Source organism: Microtus oregoni, unplaced genomic scaffold (genome assembly GCF_018167655.1).
Source record: "Microtus oregoni isolate MIOR12 unplaced genomic scaffold, Mior012 000040F_ref0000088, whole genome shotgun sequence".
NCBI classification, from domain to species: Eukaryota; Metazoa; Chordata; class Mammalia; order Rodentia; family Cricetidae; genus Microtus; species Microtus oregoni.
The window spans coordinates 8,695,776-8,717,440 of record NW_024543207.1 but is presented as its reverse complement, the minus strand read 5'-3'; positions in this window follow the sequence as shown (position 1 = coordinate 8,717,440).

The window sequence follows — 21,665 nt, the reverse complement described above, 5'->3', positions numbered from 1 at the left end:
ATTACATATTAGAGTGAAATTCAAAACTACCTAACAGAAAATATTTATAAACCAATATTTTACTTTTGGTAGTAAAATAAAATCCCATCATTTTCCCCTTCCCTTTTGTCTATCATAAAACAACATAGATGCCTACCTGTTGCTTTGTCTCAAATTGATTCATATTCCTAAATACATAAAATAATAGACTCTGTAGGTAAAATGTACTTGTATGTATATGATTCTAGATATCACCAACTGGTATTAGATAAGTAACTCTGGGTTGAGGGAGTCTTTCCTCTCAGAGTCTATCTTCTAAAACTTACATGCAGTTCATTACTTAAGGTTCATTATCCTAGACCCTGTATGATGTTAGTATGTCTATTGGTATCATCCTTACACAGGTTTTGATTTTACCCACATCTTCAAAATACTTAAAAATAACCTCAGAGTATCCAAAATGCACCAGTATCACATTAAGGAAAGTAAATTAAAGGACTTCCCCTTAGAATAATTTTTACCCAGTGTGAACCCAGATTTGAATTTTCTATTTGTCTCTTCTTGTGTCTTCCATTGTTACCTGTCTATAAATTATCTGTTGTATAATTTGAATCTGTGCTTGCATGCATGTTGTCTTCTGAATCTGCCTATTCCTGTGTTTGTATCTCTGTGTCTATCTTTGTTTCTCTGTAGGTCTTTCTTTGCTTCTCCTCTCTCTTTGTGAGTGTGTTTGTGTGAATAAGTCTTTTTCTGTAGTTTGTGAATAGCCCTGAATACAACAAATGAGGAAAAAAATAAGGATATGTTACAGAAATATTTCACAGCATTTTACAAGGGATGAAACTTTACTGACTTCATGTGATCTAGATAACAAACAAATCACATAATATCTGAATGCCAGCTACCTTCAACATTCATGGGAAATATTAATTTTATAATGCTGTTTCCATCTGATATGTTGCTTTCAACAAGTGATTATAATAGAACTCATGTATTGGAATCTAGGTCAAAGGCATTGAAGAGTACTTAATATTACAGTTGTTGATTAGCATAGGTTCTAGAAGCTGATTACATGGCAAATGGACTGGACAAGCAGGATACAAGAAAAAAGACTACCAAACCTTTCCAAGACGGGCTAAGACAGTTTTGACAATTTTCTTGCCTCTGAAAATGGTCTGCAGTTATTGTAAGCCTTAGCCAAATCTGGTTGCTCCAACATTGCAAATGAGACTTTGGCTGATTGCCCAGGTAATCAGTTGTCTCTGTCATTTGTTGCACATTTTGGAAATTGGTTGATTGCACTTCCTGTTTACTCAAGTAATATTATTTCCCTTCTCAGGACTTTGATGGGGTTGAAGGCTAGATAGTTGTAGTGACTTTCCTCTCATGACTTAGCCAAACCATTTCTAATACAAGACTTAGACTTCTTAGGATAAGACAATTATTGAAACATTTAGCATATGTTTCTTTCTTGATATTGTTTATGCTAGTTATAATTCTAATTTTTATATTTGATATTTGTTCTTAATGTATATATTTTGTATTAGATTTGGAACTCTTTTATTTAGACAAAAGAGGGAGGTGCTGTGATAACTCCTTCAGCAATAGCCTTTAAGATATCAGCCCACTTAGACATGGTCTCTTGTACTATAAATTCAGACAGTTTGTGAAGCCTCTCTTGGCTGTTGGATTCAGTTCCTCTTTCCCGCTCATGCAGAGGGCTTTTGATCTGCGAGTCTACCCCTAAATAAAGAACCCCTTTATTAAACTCCATTCTGTGCTAGTGTGGGACTACTTTATTGTAATTGCCTATAATACTTAGAAAATCACTTCTTAAAAGTATGGATTTCAAACAAAATGAATAAAATATATTTTATTCCTACTATAGACCCAGAAAATTTAAATAACAAGTTTATAAAAATCCTTAACATTCTGACAATCTATTGTTGAAAGTATGATTAATTTAATAGGGCAAATGTTATAAAATGTATCACACGCATATGCTCGAACATATAAATTTTTTTTTTCTTTATACAGGGTTTCTGTAGCTTTGGAGCTTGTCCTAGAACAGGCTGTGTAAACCAGCCTGCCTTCAGAATCACAGAGACTGCCTGTCTCTGACTCTCAATTTCTGGAATTAAAGGCATGTGCCACCATGGCCTATCTTAAAGATTTTTTTTTAAATTTGTTTTGCTTTTTATGGATTTTTTGCCTTTATTAGTTATTTTTATTGTTTTTAGTGCACTATAATTTTTTCTTCACTTCTCTCACTTCCCCCTCTCTCTCCTTCTACCCTCTCCTGTGACCCCTCACACTCCCAATTTGCTCAGAAGATCTTGTCTGTTTCAAAGAAAGTTTTAAATCAAAATATTTGAACTGGATTCAAGCTCCCTGAGTGATATATGAATGTACATTTATTTCATTTTAGCTTATGTTTTTAAAAACATTATTATACCTAGGAATATTTGGAACACATGAGAAAATACACAGAGTAACAGTGCGAACTGAGACAGAAGTTTACCCTATTTTGTGTGTTCATAGGAATTTAGAAACAAGTGCAGAAGATGTATTTTTCAATAATATTTTCAGATTGTGTGGTTTCATACTGTGAAGATGACTTTTAGGATCACATGTTATATGTTTGTACAGATTCATTATGATAACCATGTAATTTACATTTAATCTTTAATTTAGTCAGGTTTGTTGTTGGAGAAAATACTATATAATTATATTCAGCTAAGTTATTTATCTCTCTTTTAAGAATCTTGAATGAGTTTCACAAAAAATAAGAATGTCAAAGAATTTTTTTAATTTTAAATTTTAATTTTAAATTTAGGAAAAATGGAGATATTTATATGATTTTTTATTTCTTCACATAAGCCTAAATGTTATAAACACAGATAATTAAAGTTTACTTTCCCAGATAGTGAGAAAGTATAATGTAAGTGGTAGAAGCAAATGGAGCAACTAACAGTGTAAAAGATAATCAATTTTTAAGACTGTAAATTTACAGACCTTAAATTATGTACCAAGGTTACATATGATTTACTTTTTATGGATGTTATTCAACTCACTTTAAGATCTTTGGATTTAACAGAATGCACCCTGATTAGGGAATGATTCCGCTAACTACTCTTGTGAAGTTTGAGAAGTTTTACTAATTTTTCATGCCTCGAGAGTCTATGCTATAAAAATTAGAAGTATGGGGCTCTTAGATTTTATGGTCCATACTCAACCCGTTCATAAACTATCCTTTGCTATTAGGATCACTGCTTTTGAAAGCTGCATTAACTCTTTCAGGTTAATTAGTTTAATTTACATGTAACACATAATTATATATGCAAGGAGATTTGGCTTCATTGAATTCCAATTATTTCCTCTTATGCTGTATTGGTTAATTTCTAGTCATTTTTTTTGGTCTTTCTCTGAGTTAAAATGAAGTTAAATCTTCATGAAAAGTTATAAAAAGAACATATATGCAATACTTCTATTGGGATATTCTGGAGAACACTAAGCTATCTATTATTAATACATTCAGTTCTCAATGCATTATTCTTTCTAGGGTGTAAGTTACAATTTTATATTTTCCCCAATTTTGTTTTCTTCTCAGCTTTGTCTTAGAAAAATCAATGTTCAAATTTTTATCCCTTATCTCTACATGTCTTATGTATATGTAAATCTGTTTAAATTTACCACTTTCTTTTTATTCAGACAAAATAATATTAATTTTAGCAATTTTTATTTTTCTGTGAGAATGGAGATATACTTATCTTCCCAAGCTTTCTTTCTTTATAATAATGGTGTGCATTTGCTGATTTATAATTTATTTGCCAATTTCCAACTTTAGCCTTGAGCAGGATATTATGTTTGATATTTATAATGAAAATTAAATGATATATTTTATTAGTTGCAGTATGTATGGTACATATTCTTTTGTAGGATTCTAAGTAATACATTCCAAGCTCATGTTTTACATGTTTGCATGAATAATGAATACCTGACCTTCACACTTACCCGAAAAAATTATAAGACAATAAGCAGACAGGCATTATTATTGTGAACACATTGTATGGTTTGGGAGAGAGAGAGATACAGAATAGTTAGTGTCCTGTGATAGAGGCATATCTGAAAACTCAAAACCGGTGAGGAGTAGGCAGAGATGAAGCCAGCCAGGACCAAGGTGATGTCTGAGCTTTGGCTGCTTCTGGGACCCATGTCTGGGTACATGGATCTGATGCAGCCTTCAAGTCTGTCGATGTCCATGTCTCCTAATACCACCAAAGGCTGAGAGAGGTCTATACATAATTGGTCCCATTCCCAACTAAATGCAACACTAGGAAGAACTGGTTCTGCCCCTCACCAGGCGAAGCAATTAAAAGAGAGGAATTAATACCTCACCTGTGTAGCAAAATAAGAGTTGTACCTGTTCACGGAGTCATGGGTGAACTGCCTTGAGAAGAGCAAGTGGCTCCTCTCTCATAGGTCATGTTGTGGCATGGGTAAGGGAAAGATGTCCTGTTCCCATTGACTCTTGAACATGAAACATGTAGGGAACCTAACCTAATGCCTCATCAGATGCAGCACTTCAGAAAACAGGACCTGCACCTTGCCTGGGAAGCACAGTAGAGTTGACCCTGTAGGTATAGATGCAGACGATCCAGTTCTGAGGGGATAAGAAGGGCATAGCTGGTACAGTCTTTCTTATCTGCAGTGTGTTGATGGGAGCAAGAGAAAGATGTTCTCCCTCCTTGCCCTCACAAGCTCCAGCTGGCAAAAAAAAAAAATTAACCCTGTCCTTTCCCAGCCACAATAACCAGGAGAACTGGCCCTGGACCTTGTCTGGGCAGCACAGTGGCACTGACCATGTTTACTGGAGCACAGTGAGCCAGTCTGAGAACTTGAGCGTGGGAGGTCTGTCTCCAACCCTCACTTGCCATATGGTGGTGTGTGTGTGTTGGTAGGGGCGGGGGGGGGCATCTCTCCTCTTGATCTGTAGCAGTTGGGAGAACTGGCCCTGATGTCTCTGCAGGTCACTGGTTCCACACTTGGGAAAGTGGGACCAACACTTTGCCTGGGCAAGAGAGTAGAGCTTGCCCTGATGGACCAAGTATGAGAACACAGACTCTGAGTGTGTAAAAGACAGAGAACTAGCCCCTCTCCATGTTCATTGCTGCAAAGGGTGCAATACAGAACTCACCCTGGTGATGGGCCCTAGGGAAGCTGGTGGGCTGATTAACCCTGTAATTACCTAAAACCAAGGTTATAAATTTGCCCACCCCAACTTCCACCCCATCTGTGATTTGTGCATAAAGGAGTTGACCATTCAAAATCGAAGTTACAGGATCTCCACGACACATGGTAACAGCAGGATATCTAAGAGGAGTACCAGTATTGATCATGTAGCAGAAACCAGAGGCTGACATTGACTCTACAATGAATACTTGCAAGTAAAAATATGTTGGTACAAGGGTTTAGTGTGCTCACTGTATCACCCTACGGCTTCCATGGCAAGATTTTTCCTTTTTTCTTTTCTTTTTCTCTCTTAAGTTTTATTTTACTGGAGGGTGTTGTAAGTGCAGAAGGTGGATAGAAAGGGACATGGAAATTAGTGGGATTGAGATTATGATACAAAGGACACACAAAAAAAAATAGAATTATATAAAAGTAACACTATTTCTAATGAAAATGTAAACAAGCAGTCTGTCATGGAAAACATTATAGCTATATATTACATATTATATCAAAGAAAATAGTCTATATTCCAGAGAAAATGTCAGGATCTTTAAATATCATAGTTTAAATTTCAACAGGCTCATTTTTCAATAGAAAGTGTGTAACTGAGAAGAAAAATTTTGTAAAATAAATATATTAATTACAAGATGAATAATAAATAAATGTTAAAAATTGATGGTGATTTCTTTTTTGCCAGTAAACAGAAAATAACAGGCAAAATGATCATTAGTGTCTTTCAAATTTTAAGCTATGTCTAACTACAACCAAGGTTTTTGCCAAACGAAGTACTTTCTAATCTCCACTGTGAAGCTCTTTATAATAATGATTTCACTATCAAATTAAAAAAAAATACATTCTAAAAGTAATACATATTAAACTTGATATATTTCATTCTTTCTCTGTATAGGTTATATCTGGTAATTTTATCTGTGTGTAATAACAGCAAGGTCAAATGTTGAGCAAACACAGTGGGGCTTCTAGGTTTCTTATTACTGTCTTCTTCATGTCCCCCAGCTCTGTTGGTGTGTGTCATTCTTTCACTAGGTCAGTTTTGGCAGCAACATAGCGAAACATTGATCCCATAATGGAAGCTTCCTTAAGAATGAGGCGCAAAAGCTTAGAGTGGATAATAATCGGGTCAGTCTGATCTTTATTAGCTTTAGCTCTAAATATAGTAGGGCATCATATATACAGTCTATTTAGTATCTGATGCTTTGTGCTATCTCAGTAACATTGATTTCAAAAGTATATGCACCTCTTTCCAATGTGTGTATTCATAGCATTTAAGAAAGTGGTATAGGGGGATTCTTGTGAGCTGACACACATTATCTCGGGAATAGCGTGGTTGTGCCAGGAGCAGACATGTCAACAGAGTTCTAAATTATTAAAACATTTAAATGCAATATTCTGTGGGTCTTTGAAGCAATTGAAGTTACTTATCTATGTGGAGTACAACTCTGTGTATCTAGAGTAAATAACTAACAAAGCTATTATTATGACAAACATTAATCTATAATCTTTAATAACCTATATAGCTTAAAGACTGAAGCATCATGATATAAAAATAAACCCTCTCTTATCAGATGTGCAGCATGATGGCAATGACCTAAAAATTGTAACATTATGCAAAAATATCTTATCAGAAGTAGAAATGTATAGTGCAATATGACAAAAATATCCTTTGATTGTATTAATATACAAAATATCTTAAGCAGATATAGAATGAGAAAATATATATACACATATAGTATGAAAAAATTAATTTTACATTTGTGTGCAAAAATATTGTAAACCGAAATAGGAACATACCCAATATTGCACTATAATTTTGAATTTGTATCAGTACACAGATTATTTTAAGAATGCAAAAAATAATTACTATATATGTATCAATATACAAGAATCTATACTAACGTAAATTGTCTTTAACTAATAATTCTTAAAGTAATTCACAAGTAGATACACTAATAAACCTTATTATGCCATCCCATACATCCTCCCTTTTTCTTTTCCAAAAGAGACTCCCAAGTCATTGTTCCACCCCCAACCCTATTATAACTTATAACCAACACTTAACAGATGACAATTATCCATAATCCTAAGAAAACAAAATGTGTTGGAAAAGGAGGTGTCATTTTCTTAAAATTACTTCCAGCTGTATCGAGGATGGGACAAGATATCTATGGGATCCTGTGGGGGAAAAACATGGTTAAGTCTCAGGAGGATTAGCTGTAACATTAGAACCCTTCTCTGGGTAATGGGCAAGGCTTATGTGAAGCTCTAGTATGAAGTTCTAGCAAAACTGCTGTTAAAAAAATTGGACCATCTCAGCTAGTCAGTTTGGAATTATCTTGAGTAGTCTGTAGTCCAAGTTGATCACTGAGTGGTGTTTATCTGCTCGATGGCATTATTAAAAACCAGGTAGACCCCTTGTTGTAGGCCCTGTCTTCTTTATGGAGACTTCAGAGATCCAGAGGGGAGAGAAGGTAAGAATAAAGTTGGAAGAATAGAGGAAAACTATAATCAGGAATCAGGATATAATGTATTGGAAAATAATATATTTTCAGTAAAAGAAAAAATTGATTAACAAAATATCCTGACTACTATTCTCCTGAAAGTAACTTTTCTAGGTAGCACTTTCTTTATTTTATCACCTTTGACAATTTACAAAGGAACAATATATCTGTAAATGACTCCATTTTGATTAATATCTTTTCTCTTGATTTGTCTTATATTTCTTGCATAAACCACTTTATTAGGGTGCACCTATAATTATTTTCCTAGGAAATTTCATATGTAGTTAGGCTGAATGACTGTTTATAAATATATTTTTCATGTAACTGTACAATAAAAATCAATAACTTTAATACTGAAGGTATATATTAATGTTACTCATTTCTTCAAAAGTCCTTATAAGAAGTTGTTAATATCGACATATCTACCAATAATCTCCATAAATAATGTCAAGTATATTCTCTCATGTTCCTTTAAATGTCCATGCCTGGAATCATTTCTCAATTATACACCTCAATATTCCCAGATATTTATTATAACAACACCCAAGGCCTGTTTACCATGACATTTGTTAGATATATAAGTTTTAAAAGGCAACAGCAATAAAGTTTGATGCCAAAAAACAATGTAAATGATTTACTCACAACTTCATAAGCTGGATGTCTAGTATGAATGTGGATGCACCAAATCAAGGTGTTAAAAAGGTCAGCCTCCATCCAGAGTCTCTGGGAGAACCATGGTCCTTGTAGCTAACATTGTCAAAGACTTGGAAGCATGCATTAATCTTTGCTGCATGACTCTCATCTCTATCCCTATTTTTACACTACTTTTTCTTTTATTCTCACTTCAACTCAAAAAACCCAGGTTTAACCAGTTGTATAATACTCTTTATATACATTAATGTTTTTAAGTTCCATACACTAGAAACGGATAACTATGTGGGACACTACACAATCTACTAAACTAATTTTCATGTCATATCTTTTAATAATTAGTTTGGTTTTACTTAATTTCTACTACTATCTATTAAAATTGAAAATTTTATTAAGGCAACATTTGTGTCTTTTAATTTACTGAAACAATCTTTTAAACTGCTTATGTTTAAAATATATAAGTGTGTGAGTACATGTATTGCTTTAATAAGTCTGAGTTTTAGTGGTATATAACCTGAAGGCCTTTAAAATAATAATGTTTTTGTTCAGGATGACTAGTGAACTTACTTAAATTTTATTTTTCAGATATTCAGTAAATGGTTTGTAATGTGATCATTATTAAAATATCTAGATTGTTACCTTATGAAGCAGAACAACATTCTATTTTTTATGTTAGTGCACATGGTACTTCATTGCCCTCTGGCTAAAGTCACCATTAGAACATTAATGCATATGTTTAATATTCTCTATTAAATAGCAGTTTCTTGCAAGGCAACCTGCTGGTTTGAAGCAAGAGGCCAACACAGAAATGTAGCAATTATAAATGCAACGTGCTGTATAGATTTCCTGTTCCCTGTATTTCAGCTCATTATACTACACACTTCTTCAAAGAACCAAACACTCTCCATCATTTGCTCCTGGGGAGTGAAGCAGTTATAATATGATTTCTGAAAGATGCTTCCAAAATCATATTATGCTTTTGTTTTGAAATGAAATAATTTGACTCTCATAGATCCGTTAGCTTGGTTTCTGTTTGTAATAACAGAACATTTGCTATAAATCACCTTGGGCATCTACACCAACAGAAAGCAAAGGATACACTGATTGCTCACAAGTTCACTGCAAATGGAGACACTAATTTGGACCTTTTTTTTTTTTTAGAATGCAAGACTATACTCATTAAAGGAAAAAAGTTTTATGTTAAAACATAATAGATTAGATGTCAATAAATTATTTCTGAAGGCAAGACCCATTTTTTACAGCTCATTAGCTGGCTAACATTCACTGATCTATTTATTCTAGCTTAGCAAACATACAACTATTCCTAGCCAATCTTACTTTTTTTTATTTCCTTCCTTCCTTTTTACCTTCCTTCCTTTTTCCTTCCTTCCTTCCTTCCTTCCTTCCTTCCTTCCTTCCTTGTGTCCTTTTTTTAATCCCTCTTAAAATGGTCTGTGCAACATGTCTCATGGCATAGCATCCAAAAAAACATTTCTATGTAAGGGCTACATGGCAATATTCCACTAATTCCAACATGCATCACAAAGTTTTATTTGGGGCAGTTAGCCATCTCAAAACTTGTATGCATTATTTTATATAATAAGATTGGAAATATAAAGAGTTCTCAATATCACAAATTTCAAGAATGTATCTCAGGTCCATTCTTACATTTAATCACAATTAAGAAACTCCAGCCAAAAGTTGGAAAAACTCACATCACCAGACAAAATATTAACCCTTACACCTTTGAGAGCCACTAAGACATTAGGCAACTTGAAGTGTACCCTGGAATATACAAGAAAATTAATAATTAGAGTAAATGGGTAATTTGTTATGGTCTCAAGAACCTCTTGGGAAAACAACTGGTTACATGCCAAATATAGAGAAGGGTTAAAATAATTTCTCTCATCAAACAGTGCTATTTCCAAACCTCATTTCACTATCTAATTAATACATCCACTTATGAACTTTTATTTATTGTATCTTAAAATGTTCACACGCACCTCTGGAAGAGTTTTTATCTATTGGTGTTGCTTCAGGTAATGATCTAAAATTTAGTTATATACCAACATTAAGTGAATAATTTGGTGCATGTATATATCACATCACTTCCATTGTCTGTCACTGACTCTACCTAATGGTTACATTAAGAACAGTGATCCAATATCAGCAGTAGATTTGCTGTCCTGTATTTCAGTTACCTGCATAAATATTTCAGCAAAAGTTATTTTATAAATTTTAAATTTCTTGTCTTCTTAGAAATTTTGTGACTTTTCAAGCCACATAGTCCTTTCCTACCACAGATATGAGTAAGCCTTTTGTTCATCATATCAATGCGAAAACTATCTTTCCACTCTTTACAGAAGCAGTGGTTGTTAGAACAAGAAATGTGCTCATATTCACTTTGAAGAAAACACACCACTGGGAAGGGATTGAAGAGTTGATAACCTTGGGTGGTGGTGGTGCACGCCTGTAATCCCAGTCCTGGCGAGGCAGAGGCAGGCGGATCTCTGTGAGTTCAAGGCCAGCCTGGGCTACAAGAGCTAGTTCCAGGACAGGCTCCAGAGCTAGAAAGAAATCTTGTCTCAAAAAACTAAAAAAAAAAAAAAAAAAAAAAAAAAAAAAAAAAAAAAAAAGAATTGATATCTCTTCCCCCTTCTAGTTCACCCTCTCCTCTCTTTTTCCTGTCTGTACTGAGAGGAGTGATATTTCAGCTTACTGTTCTGGCTAACAGTTAGGTGATCTCACATCATGAACTTCTCTCCTGAAACCATGAGCCTAAATATACTCTTCCATTTTTATGCTGCTTCCGTCATATATTATCTCAGCAGCAGAAAAAACACATTAATGGAGCAGTCACTGTATTTATCAGACCCACTGGCATAACATTGCTGTTATAATACACATGCAAAAGTTATTTATTTAAGTACCCCAATTTAGTATAATAACATGGGAAGTTTGTTCAGAGAAAATTCTTACCTATATCTTACTAGTATTCGTCTTTAGCTTACATAATTTATACGTTAAACTTTATTATATGTATTGCAAAAATGGAAAACACAGTACACATGGTATTCAGTTCTATACATGGTTTTCCATATCTGATGCCCCACAGAAAAGCAAGAAAAATATTCCATGTTTTTCCAAGTGTGCCCTATGTATTAACAAATAGTAGATATGAAAATTGCCTGCATTGAACTGAAAATACATTTTCTTTCAATTGTGATGCTACCACTGACCTGGTAATTACATCATTTGAACTCCTATTTTTGTTATTTTATGAAAAGAATTATATACTGAAAACTGGAAAAAGATTCTCTGGGTACCACTGAAATTTATTTTCATTAAATCAACATTCACTAAGTCAAGTAAAAGCTTAACCTACAAAACATCCTTACTGAATCTCACAATCAACACAAATGCAGTTATACAACTATATTGAAAAGCAAGTTTAAGTAAAAGTTTTCAGAGCACCCTATTTTAATCAAATGTTTATGGTTGAAAATCAGTTAAACTTTTCTTAAGCCAATTAGTTCATGGTAAGCATTAGTGATATACAAAATTTATATGAAAAGTATCATTGTATGAATAATCATTTAACTATGACAAAAATAAAGAGGAAATAATTTAACTGATAGATTTGGATCTATAAAGAAATCAGTGGCTATTAGTAGTATATGAACTTTACAATAGTACTTCAATGAACCAATATTATGATTTAATATAGTAAACACCATTGCAATTCATGACCCATTAAAGCGGTTATATGTTTTAAACAAGTAGGACATAACACTTAGATATAATATTTGAGGTCAGAAGAGAGCTGCATATAACTATTGACAGATTTGTATTACTTCAAATTCTGAATTTTAAATGTGTCAATGCTTTGATTCTTTCATTTCTATGTTCTATCACAAGTGGTAATTTGTGCCATTTTAAAATTTTAATCTGAAAGTAACATATATTCACCACACAAAGATTTGTGCTAAAATGCACAAATGGACAGGAGAAAGAAAATATCTGTAACATGTATTATTTGTTTTGCATTTTCCTCAATATATTTCATTCTAATTTATATTTGATCTAACAGCTGTATATGAGGAATCACAAACTGCCATACTATATGTAAATTTTTCCACATAATGTGTATTTTTTAGTTTTTTTCCTCAAAAAAGCCTCCTGAATCTATAAAAGCTTTCATATTGGTATACATAAGAACATGACATTTTGGGGAGCATTAGACATGTTTCCTGTTTTGAATTGTTATAGAAGTAATATTACATCCCTGTTAGAAATCACTCTGCACACTGAGAGAGCAATAGAGGAAAATCCCTTTACCAATACTTGTGTAAATTTCAGTGACTAATGCCCAGAGAAGTACCTGTTTCTAAGGCAGGTTTACTAACTTATGTATACAATAGGTTATGAATTTCACATAAATAACCATTCTTAATTTTGCTTTTAAGTTTTCAGTCCTAGGTTATACTTTGAACAATCGCAACAGAGATAGGGGGCTTCAAGACTGACAAATCTCTCAGTTTCTTATCTGGTTAGTATAATATAACCTCCAGGTGTATTAGAGTCAGTCTCTCGTCTGGTTAGTATAATAGAACCTCCAGGTGCACTACAGTCAACGCTTTTGAACTGTCATTCTACTTTGTATAACTTAGGATGTCCAAAGCAAGTTTTCCTATAAACCTTTAATAGCATTCATCTTTCAACTTTACATTTCTCTTCAATCATAATAACTGGAGAGTCCATGATATAAGGAATAGAGGAATTTTATTTTCCCTCCTTTTTGCTTAAAAGTTTTAGTGTTTGTTAAATAGGAAACTCTGGAGACTTTTAAGTTGCTAGGCATCAATAAAATATATTTCAAGTACAGACTATATTCTTAGAATTTATTAACAGATAAGTAAAAGGCATGAGGACATAAAGAGGAACTGGGCACAAACTCATTCGTGCACATTGATATATTTTCCCCTACTCTGCGCTTTACATGTTCATTATAGTGGTTGGTTTCTTGCAATACACTTCTCAGTAGCTTTGTTTACTAAGTTTTGGAGTTCATTTCTATAAACATCCTTATGTATCCCAATGTTCTCATACATTCATAATGATTTCCTCAATTTGTTTCATAATTTAGTTTATCTTTGAGTATTTTGTCCCTTGGTAGAAACCCTGTTTTTTTAGTCTATTTGGATTTTGATGTTCTCAGCACCATTTGTTGAACAATATGCTATTTACCAAGTGTGGGCTCCTAATGTACTTTCTAATAGCTAGATGTACAGATATACTTATAATACTACATTTGATATCTTTGTTCTTTTGTATCTGATTTCATGAAAAGTTGGTATCATACTACAGGGATTAGTGAATACTATGATCTACGACAATACTATTTACAAGAGTAAAGTCATGAAAGCCTAGTTGTTAATATATATATATATATATATATATATATATATATATATATATATGAAGTGCTATTTAGACAGTTAGGTGAAAATATATTTAGGGGCTGTGGAAAAGAAACTGAGAGGAAAGAAGGAAGGTATAAAGGCCAAGGATGTAAAAGAAAAAAGAAAGACAATAAAACAGAAAAGAAGAAGAAAATAATTGTGTGTAAGCTGAAAGTAATAATTTCTTCCTGATGAACTTATGAGAAAAAGGAGGCAAGACACTTAATGAGGGGTTACTATAGTGAAGATAGGTAAGACAAATGCAAGAAAATATGATTAAAACTATTTTGTATAACTATCATAACTACCAAAAGTTATATAAAAAATTATTCTAAAATTTACAGATTTTAACTATATTGTGAGATAGGACAAATAAAAAACCCAGAAGAAATAAAAAATAACAATTACTTATTCTCACAAAACACATAATTAATGTTATGAACTCACAAACTCAAACTCAATTGCTCTAACTTATAAACATAATTGTAGCACATTAATTAAATTCTTTAGTCTGACCTCTAAGGAAAATGTTTAAGAAAATAAATACATAATATTATTATATATACATATAAATACATAATACATACACACAGACACACACACAGACACACACACACACATATGTGTGTATATATATATATATATATATATATACAATCAATTTTTACCATAGTCAAAAATCAGTGATGAAAAGCTATTTTCCTGAACAACTGTTGGCAAGCCCGTTATTGAAAATTAACTAATGACTTGTTTTTTTCCTGAAAGAAAGAGAAATGTCTTGGTAACTTAAACACAACATACATTAATTAACAGGAAAGCTACAGCTGCAAGAAAAAATTGCCACAGAAATTGGAGCTATAGACAAACCATCCCGAAGAATGGCAGAGACACTACTCTAATATTTAATTCATAGAGCTCACCATGTTTAGTTTCCAGAATCAAGCTACAGAGTCCTTTTTCTTCTGAAAATACACATAGCTAGTTCAGCTACCATTGACAGAAGAATATATTATCTATCTAGATTCTAGACAGTAAATTAATATCTAGACTCTAGACATTCATCAGTAGCTCCATAAGGTGTAGAGCTGGTTTCAAGGTGGGTGCCTCAGGTAGAGGAATACGTGTAGCACACAGATTTCTTCAGAGACTGTTGCAGGGAACAGAACTCAACCATTGCAACAAAGAAAAGTGACTATTATATGCTCTGCATGCACATTTTGTGTTAACTCATATTGTTCCCATTATATACTCTGATTTTCTTAGCCTTGGGCATGAGCTAGAATGATGTGTTGTCTATGAAAGCTTTAGCTCTGAAATTACCCACAGCAATGACTGTTCACATTTCATTGGAGAAATCAAGTTTCAAGGCTAAGTGTGATGATAATGGGAAAGGAAATTAAACTCCTAATATAGAAATAAACTTAAAATGACATATCAATAGATAGATATATAGAAGCAATTTGTAACAAAGGCAGAAGGCAATTGGAAACATCAAGAAAATTGACCAAATTATTTTATTTTCTTCTACAATGTGAGTTAAGTCATATGCATTTCTTTAATGACTAAAATTTACCAAACAAAGGAAAAGGTTCAGACAAGTAGACACCGCATTGTAATAAATAGCTTGCTGTGAAGAACATGAATCACTCCGTGAAAGAGTTATAGATTTAAATTATTTGGTCCCATATATAAATACAGTGATTATTCACTACAAATGAACAGAAATCCTAGACAAAGGAAATTCCTAGTTTTCACTTCAGAGATAATATAGGAATATACACAAGAAACAAAGACACCTACCTCATCCCCTTTAAAAATGATCATTTCTGTGAAAGTCACTTCAGGAAACTGGAAGTTTGTCTACAGTCTTGTGAGAAGTAAATTAGATTTCATCAGAATGTGAAACCTATGATAGATCTAATGCACTGCTTGAGATGCGGGCAGAATTATTTGAACAGACTTTCACATGAATGTGAACAAAATACTACTGTCAATTGTAATATGAATATAATATATATTTCACTGAAATTCACACTTTAAAAGAATAAATGACCAAGCATCATAATGATTGATAATAAATAACTTTTTAATCTAACTTAATCCTCTTGCTGCAGTGCATGTAAATATATATGACCCTTATAGATAATAAAGAGTCAAATGGCCTGTAGCTGGGCAGTAAGAGAATGGGCAGAGATCTAGACCAAGAAGATATAGAGAGGGAAAAGGGAAGTCAGAGGAATCAAGAGAGATACAGAAAGAAACAAGAAGAATGTGCCATGTTGAAAAGAGTCACAGCCATGTGGCAGAGGGTAGATAATAAATGCAGGTTACTTTGAAATATAAGAGTTATACAGTAAGCATCCTGAGATACTGGCTGAGCATTTATAATTAATATTAAGCCTCTTTTTAGTTATTTGGGAGTACCTTTTGGAACACAGAATTTCTGCCTACAAATGGTGCTCAAAGTGGGGCACCTCATCCACATAAAACTGGAGAAAGCTTTACCAAGATTCGAAACATTGAAACAAAGAGCCAGACATGCCATCCCATCATGCATCTCATGTGAGCAACAGTATTGAAACACATCTCCTAGCAGCTGCCTGTGGGCTTTTTCCACCAGCCACTGCAGGGTGGGTTTGGGGTTTTTCTCACACAGACAGAATATGCCACATGTGCTCAACAAAGAAAGATTCAGAAAGCAAAATCCTCTAAATGGTATTACAGTGTATTTTAAAATGTACAAAGACTTGGGAGAGAGAAACAATTAGCTGCATATAGTCATAAAATTACATAGATTTAAAATAACTAAGTCCTTCAAATGGAGTAAGGTAATATAAAAGAAAAAAACATTAAAGATGGGAAATACACAGTCTGGATATGTTTGTTATTATGTTGTCTTATTTTTCTGATTGCTAATGAAGGAAGTATAGCTGATAAGATGCACTGTATTATGGAAAATGCTAGATTAAACCAACGTAGATATTTTAGTTATCTCTGCTTCAAAATGGACTTCATAGGTGTGTTGCTTTGGGAGAGAGTTTATGCTTCTCTATAGTTTGGGATGCTATGTTTATGCAACTCAATAAAAATGGCTAAACAGTCCTTCAAGATTCCCAGCATCATGAAAATTTATGTTGGATATAGTAGGCCTGTAGGTCAAAGTAGTATGCTCCAATGTTACAGAAAAACTTTGATTGACTATCCAGGCAGCCAGATAATAAAGAGCTGGCTGGCATTTGCCTGGACAGGAAGACATTGAGTTGGAGATCCAGAGCAGGACGACATGGGGAAAAAGGGCTGAGATAGAGGACTTGAGAGAGATGCAGAGAGAAGCAAGAGGAATGTATCATGTTGAAAGAAGATATAGCCACATGTCAGTATATGTTCATATACATATATATATATACCTAAGTATATACATATACATATATATATATAATTTAAAACGCAAAATATTTTTAGACTTAGCAAACAACTATTAGAGAATACAAGGAGAAACAGTAGCCTGGGTAGGATGAGTGTGGATGACATGAGTGACAGGGAAAGAGTCATCAACATATGTGAAATTGACAAAATAAAACCTAATTTTTTAAACAAACATATGCCAATAAACAAAATTTCCTAAAGCAAAAAATAAATATGAACACTTGAAAAATTTATTTTAAATCCTAAAATGTTGCTTTTTAGTTCCCCAAAGTTAGTGTTACTCATGTCTACCAATAAGTTATGTCAGCCACAGAAACTGCACAAGAAGTTATTGTAAGTTCAAAATTCAGTATTTCTGAACATGTTCAACTTAGATTATTGTAGTGCCAAAGGTTTCTTCCTTAGATACTACCTAGTTCTATGAAGTGAAATATTTCATGTAGTATACACATTTGAAGGGATTGGAGCATTTACTGGTGTTTTCCTCAGATTAGAAATAAAAATCATGAACATAACATTGAGTATTTACTTTCCCAGGAGAAACAGATACAATTAGGCCTGAAAAAATGATGATTATATAAATCCTTTCCCTGAATAGAGTGAGAGAATGAGAATGAAGGAGAGCGAGAGAGAGAGAGAGAGAGAGAGAGATCATGTAAGTGACAATAGTTTTAAAAAGGTTTTATATCATTTGCAACATGAGCTTTTATTTTGTTTGTATTCTCTGAAGAAATTTATCACCCTTGTGTTATCCAGCATATAAAACAATAATAGAAAAAATCAGAACAATGGCTTACAAGGATATATTTAGTGGTTGTATAACTGAGAATTTATTCCAGAAAGAAATAGAAACTGAACAAATTAAAGTAATATTCATTGATTTGCAAAAGTGCAGTACTCAATAATGATTACAAAAATCAAAATATTTACAATCATATTTATGCTTACTATACCACGTGACCACTAAAGTAAATTAAATTCTGTAGACATATTCGGATCCAAGTATATCTCAAGAACAACAACAACAGGAAGGCAGCAAAGCACAAAAAGGATTTTTAAAATAATTTCGGATAAGATGTCATGAATGTCAATAGCTATTATCACTGATTCTCATAAAACAAGATGTAAAAATACAAAACATATAAAATGAACAATAACCACTTTAAAGAAATAAACATAAGAAAACTAAAAAAACAAGGCTAAGAAAAACACTGTGAAATTATCAAAAATTCTATCTGTAAAATACATCAGAAATGGCCTATAGATATGTTGGCTCAGTTGTTAAAAACACTTGCTGCTATTCCAGACTATGAGAGTACAATTCCCATCATCCCATCATCCTCATTGGGCAGAATACACCTACCTGTAAATCTAGATCCAATTAGTCTGATGCTCTACTCTGGTCTTGGTGGGTGTGCAAATGCATCTGTATATTCTTACATAGAGAGACAGATACATAAATAAAAATAAGTTATTTTTTAAAAAAAATAAATCAGACGTGATTAAACTTAAGTTTGTAAATGACTAAGGATGAAAAACTATTACACATCTGTAGAAATTCTCATGTGCTCCTTTTCTTTGATGCCAGTAAAACTTAACATACACATTTAGTGAGAAAGTATAGAAATATATTTAGTATTTAAGACTTATTTTCTTATAATGAAAAATTTGATGCCTTAATTAGTCATTATGGATACACAGAAAGCAAGAAGAATATAAAGAATGCTGGTTGTAATTTTTTAAAATTATTAATTTGCAAAGAATAAAAATGTTTATCAGCATATACATAACAAACTACATTCAATATAGAATACAGAATGTTTCAGGTGTTTACATGCAGTGAACTTATCAATTAAGATGTATTAGAAGAAAATTAGAAAACATACATTTCCAAAATCTATTTAATAGTTTTGTGAATATATAAACATGAAATATAAATATGTATTGAAACATTTGAATCATCTGAAAAGGAAAGAAGAAGCAGTAAAAACAAGATCACACATTTAATCACCCATTATTTGTTTCATTGAATTAGTAAATATACCTAATTGTCTCATATCCATGTGGCTAACTCAGAGCTAAATACTAAAAATCTTTCTATTATTTTCTCACTAAATGTGCATTTTAAGTTTTATCGACATCAAAGAAAGACAGCACATAAGAATTTTTACAAATGTGTAATAGTGTCTCATCCTTAGTCATTTATAAGTCTAATTATGTCTGATTGACATAATATATATGTTCAATTTTCCTGTGCCATTTCCTGTGCCCAGAGAAGGCTGCACATGTAACTTGCCCCTTGAACTTTCTTGAGGAATAATCATTTTTGATCTTAATACCAATAACTTCCAAATTTGTTCAGTTGCCACTCATAAATGTCATATTATAGTCACATATAATTGCCTAAAATTACATGTCAAACCTGAAGCCTTTAGAGTGGATAAACATAATTCTTGCTCAGGGAGTAGCTCAGAATTTTATAGCTTCTTTTCAGACTAGGCCTTCATTATTATAAATACATGAGCTAAGAATAGCTTCAGTTGGTGTATTTTGGGATGAGAAATATTTGAATATGTATAAGGAGACACAGGTGAGAGAACTCGGGTGAACACAGAATTCACTTATGTTTCGCATACATATCACATACATAGCATTTATATCAGCTCATGAAATAGTCCCATACTGATGTGACAGAAGAAAATTGTTACATGTACAGGTTCACACTGTGGTAGACTGTCAGTACTAAAACTGTTTTTGATTTTGGAGACAGAAGTTTCAGACTTTTGAGATATTGGTGTTTAAGGTGCAAAACAGCCAAACATTATTTACAGTGTGTTCACAAGACCGGAAGAAAAATGTTCTCTAAAATAACTAGATTCAGTTCTCAAAGAAGAAAATGAAAATGCATTCTGTATTTCCTGCAAAATGCTGCATTAACACAGGTTGAAACAAATTAACCCTAATGGTCCATGAGATATGAAACACAAGCGGCAGCACCTGGAGAAAATGGTGACACCATATCATGGAGACCAATCTGACAAAAACGGTGATGCTGGGACCCTTAAAGGCTTTCTTAGAAATCCTGAAGAGATGTTGACTGTTTCAATGATAAGTAATATGGAAGGCTTTTGGGACAGTTCTGTTGCACAAAGACAGCTTTCTGTTATGTGCTTGGATTAAAAGTAAGTATTTTACTGGGTTATATTAAAAATTGTATATTTCACTATTAATTCAGAATTATATAATTATGTGAACATGGCCTCTTTTATCTGGTATCTGACTTTCTTATTTCATTTCTAAGTACAAATTCTTCAGGAAAGACATCTCTTTTTATAGTTGAGTTTTATCATATATATTTTGTTGCATATATATTTCAATAATATATTTTGTTAATTATATATTTAGTCTGTTCTGTTTATTTATTAATTTTCCTATATAGCTAACTGTGGTTACTCACAGTTGTGAATCCGTTACTACTAGGGTGTAATCCTCATCAATAAATAGCCAACTCCTTAGTTCTCAAATGGGTAAATTTCTTACACCTTCTCTTTTTTTCCCCTTAGATAACTTCCTTTTAATTCCCTTTAAAATCCCAAGTGATATACACAGACATACAAAAGTAGATTTTAATTTAAGGTGTAAGGTATTTTTTCCCATAAATCCAAGGCATAATAGGAAAGGGTGGTAGGGAATGGCAAGAAGTATTACAGGCTTAACATTGTCACATTCTACCATATTTATTATTATGTTGAAATTCTCTTATATCTGCTAACAATTAATCGGGATAGTTTCAGAATATAAAGATTTGATTGGCAGAGAACTCCTGAAAATCTTGGCTACAGACATAAAGATATAAACCAAGAAAGACTACAGGACAGGTGAGATCTATGCTGAACTCTCTACAACGGGAGCAGCTCTGAGTCTGAAGAGGACATGATAACTTGTTGGCTGAAGAGTCTTCATGGCTAATTATGACATACGATCCTTTCATGTGGCATTCATAGAGGTTTGGTTATACAGTCTAAACTAACTTAGAGTTAACAGATGCCTTTTACCTGCTCAAACATGAAACAAACTAACAAAAAAAACCCATAATTAACTTGTGCACACTACGCATTCAAACTTGGTGTTACTGCAGATATACATGTTATGTTTAAAATTTTGTGTGCTTTCTGAAATAAAGGGGGGGGGGCTGAAAGCAATAAAGACAAATAGTCCAAGTTATGCAACCTCAAAGTTCCTCTGTTGCAGCTTCCTCAAAATTCTAGATCCATCGAGAATAACTTCACAGCTGCTAGCTGAAATGGCTCCAGCCATGACTTCATGTAAGCCCTCCACTTTACCATCACACAAAGATTGAACAAAAAAAAAATAATACAGCTAGCTCTCCTAGTACTTT